Here is a 4820-nt window from a genome sequence, read left to right as displayed (position 1 = left end):
ACCTTGGAGAGCAAGGTGGGCTATAAATGCAATAAATAAATAGTACATCACCTTGAGCTCCTTGGAGAGAAAGGTGGGCTATAAATGCAATAGATAGATAGATAGATAGATAGATAGATAGATAGATAGATAGATAGTTTGCCAGCCCAAAATATGTTTGGACCCAAATCATAGGTCAAGAGACCACTTCCATCAGTTCCTGCAATAACACCGCAAACCCTAATTGTACAGGTGTGGGTGAGGCTCTCTGGTGCAGAGCAACACCCTGCTCCTTAATTCCAACCATGTACCAGCAGGTACTACACAGAAGCAGCTGGGTGTCTACACCAAAGGTGCAGTAGCAGCACAGAGATGGCAGGGTGTGAGAAATGCGGAGCAGGGCAGCGGTGTAGCGTGGGTTGTCAGCACCCAGGGCAAGGCAAGTAATTTGCGCCCCCTAACCCGGGGCAAGGCAAGTAATTTGCGCCCCCTAACCCCTAACCTGCCGCCGCTGCCAGCTTCTTCTTGCTGCTGCCTGGGCTGGGGTATTTACGGTAAGGTAGCCACGGCGGCGGCGGCGGGTCTGTGTCAGGTGATCTGAGGTGAGTTGCCGCTGGCGCTGCCGCCCAAACGACACCGCTTGCCCGGAGGAGGAGGAGGGCAGAGAGGCGAGGAAAATGCAACATGGCCCAGCAGCTGCAGCAGCGGTGGCGGGGCTGTGAGGAGGGGCTGCCTGGCGCGCCCTCCGCGGCCCTGACGCGCGGGGACTGCGGCGAGCGCTGAAAGCCGCTGCCAGCTTGTCGGTTCCGCGAGACATGGGGCTCTGCTACAGCCTGCGCCCGAGGCTCTTCGGCGACTCCGGAGGCGGTGAGCCCCCCCCCGATGTTGCGCCCGGTGCGGGTGGCCCCCCCGCACCCCCCACGCTACGCCACTGGAGCAGGGACAGCGTGATCGTGGAGGTACAGGCAAGGCGAAAAGGGAAGAGATGGCAGAGAGGAACAAGAAGATCTCAATGCTCACTTCTCTGAAAGCATTCTGAGCCCTGCATGCCAGCAAACCACAGCTTTAGCCATAACCAAAAGCTCTTTTTGAGAAATCAGATGAAAACCACAGTGGACTTTTCGGACTTTGTGGCAGAACTTCTTAAGATCTTATGATAGAACCTAACAGTGAAAGATTTCCTCAGCTCTGTCTGGGCTGAACTGTAAAGAAGTCTGACAACAAGATGACTCCTATGCTAGTTGTTGCTGGTGCCTAGAACTTAATTTTTCCCAGCATCCAGGTTGTTCTCTTTTAAAAGTGGCAATCAATTTGGGTAGCTATGGGGTGGGACCCAGGGAGATAGATAAAATGGGGGGCTCTTGTCAAGCAGAAAGGGGTGCTCTTCCATCACTCTCACCCAGTTTTCCCCCAAACCAGTGCCATTCCAGATTTTTTCAGACTACAACTCCCATCAGCCCTGCCACTGCAAAGGCTACTCCAGCTCTCTTTCCAGTCAATCCCCACTGACTGGAATCCCTCAGGCTCCAGTGGAATGGTTCATATTTGTGCAATGACTTTTCTTCCCTGGTTTCTGCAAGTATGCACACAGCAATGTTAATGTCATAATGTGTTTTCTCCTTCCAGCGTTTGTCTGGGTGGTCTCGTGAGCTGGATCCTAGACTCATTAAATCACGCTTAGCAGAACCATATGCAAAGAAAGTGGAGTGCAAGCGCTTGTCAGAATCAGCCCTTCACCCATTCATTGATCCACCATAATGGTCCTCAGGTTACCTGAAAGACTGCCTGTCACTGTACAGTATACCTGTAAGATCACTTGGATCATATTAGAGAGCCAGTGTGGTGTAGTGGTTAAAGTGTCAGACTAGGACCTGGGAGAGATATGGGTTCAAATCCCCACTTGGACACTAAGTGGGTGTGATCTTGGGACAAGTTACTGTCTCTCAGCCTAACCTACCTCACAGGGTTGTTGTGGGGATTAAATGAGGAGGGGGAAAAAACCATGTATGCCACCTTAAGTCCTTTGGGATATAAATGCAATCAATTGATAAATAAAATAAAATAAAATAAAATATTCATAGCATGACATCCTACAAATTATTGCAGGGCAATGCCTCAAAAAGGGGCCTTTTCTGACACTGGCCTCCCCCAAACCAACTTGCACTGATCCAAAAGTGAGCAGGAAAGCAATTAGGTCAGAGCTCCAGATTTCATTGTTCGGCTCCAGAGAGGAGGAACGCTGGAAAGGCATCTCTTGCAAGAGCCACCGGCAGCCGTCCAAAACAGCAGTGTCTAGTAGTGAGCAGCCAGGGCCCCACACAGCGTTCGGGAAACTAAGGACACTTGTGGTTGGAAACTCGCCCTCTAAAGAAAAAAAGAGGGATTTGCCTTGCCAGATGGAATGCCTGCAGAGAGCCAAATCACCAGGCCCAGAAACGAAAAGTCGTCCAGGCGTTGGAGGGGCTGTGGGGGTGGCGTGAGGAATCTTATTCAGTCAGAACATCCCTAGCTGGAAGATTCAGGACAGAGAAAAGGAAGGCCTTTGTCACACGCACATACACAAACACACACACACAATGGAATCTGCTACGGCCAACTTTGACAGCTGGAAAGAGGGATTAGACAATTTCAGTGAGGATAAGACTATATCAGTGACCGGACAGAGTTGTGATGGATGTGTGCTACTTCCCCTGTCGGAGGCAGTATGTCCGGTTACTGGAAATCACAAGCAGAAGAGCACTGTTGCGCTCAGGTCCTGCTCGTGGGTTTCCCAGTGGGAGTTGTTGTTGAGATTGTTATTATTTATTCATTTATTACCTTCCGCCCTTCAACCTAAGATCCCAGGGCAGGTTACAGCATCAAAAACCAATCTAAGCAATTTACTAATCTAAACTACCATAAAAAACAAGGTGGGTCCTAAAAACATACACCTCAAGTGTCAAAAGGTGCATCTGTAAAGAGGCGCATCTTCAGCATTCTCTGGAAGCTGTACAATGAAGGCACCAGATGCACCTCTGTGGGGAGTTCCTCAGCTTTAGGGACCACCACAGAGAAGGCCCTCGCCCCCGGACCACTGCCCCACCAAGCCTTCCAGGGCAGAGGAACTACCAAGAGCGTCCCATCTGCCAATCTCAGCCCCTGAGAGGGCCTGTAGGGAAGGAGGTGGTCTTTCAGTTATTTGGGGCCTGAGTCCTTTAGGACTTTAAACACCAACCATGTTGGGCCACTGTGAGAACAAGATGCTGGACCGGCTGGGACTTCAGCCTGAGCCAACAGCCTGGATCATCCTCTTTTCCATTGATATCTCAGATTTGTCCTGAAATCACTTCTAAGGGGCCACAGGCAAGATACCCCCCCCCCCGTCAGTCAGAAGCAGGATACTAATAAGATTAAACTATCTTACAGGGTTGTTGGGATTCACAGACACAGGATACGGGAAGCCCTTTGAACTCTCCAGGCAAACAGAAACTGAGCATAAAAAGCAAACCCTTCCTTGTGCATCTGGATTTTGGAGGGGATGTTTGCTGTGATTTTTCACAGGCAACTCTGCAGGAGGTACTTGAGGAGGGGCCCCATGGACTCCTGCTTTGGGCGATTTGTAGGGAATTAAAAAGGCAGCGGCTCACAAACTGATGTGCCTGCTTTGGGGAACCCCGCTGGTGGGCACTCCTGTTGTTCTGGAGCAATGGCAGCCACCCAAGGGTGCTGCATGAGAATGAAAGCGCCGAGACAAAGGCTTGAACATGAATATCAAGTGCAGCAACTAGAAAGAGGTAGAAAGGCAGGCACCCAGTGGTTCGACCAAGCACAGCCAATCCAGAGGGCTGAAACTACCTGCCAATCAGAGGGGATGATGTTTGCCTTTTAATAGCAAACTTCAGGGCTGAGTGCAGACAGAACTGTAGCCAAAATAGGGCTACTGAGAACCAAGAGGGAGGTATCAACATGCTCTGGGGATGCCCCAAGATTTGCATGCATTAAATAAAATTTTAAATAACCCTTCAGGAAACAAACCTAAAGAGGCCATAAAACAGGCCAGTGAGGATGCTGTATGCTCAGAGGAAACAGATCGCTGAGTGCCAGTAGGGAACTGAAAGTTGGGTGGGTGGGGGGATAATGTAATGAAGCCTCTTGGAAAAGGGCACAGCTGGCTGGCTGGCAGAAGACTGAAAACACTGAAGAAGGTTGGACTAGATGGCTCTTGAGGTCCTTCGCAACTCCACAATTCTATGAATCTATAAGAACTCAAGTCTCTCCCGAGTAGATCACTAGATCAAATCCCAGCCTCAGAAGCTCAAAGCTTCCCCTCGCAAATCCCAGAGACTCCAGCCAAGGGCTCCCTTGGAGAAACCCGCTGCCTCTCAGTTCCAGCAGATGACCTTGAATTGATGCATTCTGAGAACAAACTCAGGCTCCCTCCATCCCGCTGCTTCACCCTCCCCACGCTGCTCTGATCTTCTCTGAACCAAAGTCTCTTTAGGAGTCAGAGAGCAATTCCACACACCCTGCCTGAAAACAATCACCTCTCCGCCCCCTTGTGTGATTTTCTATGCCGCCTCCATCAACACACCAAAGGCGTCAGCCCAGCTGGAGCCTCTTTTTGTACAATGAGTTGCAGAGTCTCCAAGTTAAATAATTCATGCGGCGATAATCGTACAAAAACTAACAGATTCACTCCAAAGCCAAACACTCCTCTCTTTGCCTGCAGACTCCAGGACAAAATACACAGATACAACACACACACACAAATATCAGGCCTCCCTCTAAGCCTGCATCCAGAGATGCCTGTCCTAGGTTGACCTCAGGGTCAGGGCTGGGATTCTCGGGTCTCCCTTAAAACT

Source organism: Podarcis bocagei, assembly GCF_964188305.1.
Source record: "Podarcis bocagei genome assembly, chromosome: 7".
In the NCBI taxonomy this organism is placed as follows: domain Eukaryota; kingdom Metazoa; phylum Chordata; class Lepidosauria; order Squamata; family Lacertidae; genus Podarcis; species Podarcis bocagei.
Note: the sequence above shows the minus strand (reverse complement) of the source record.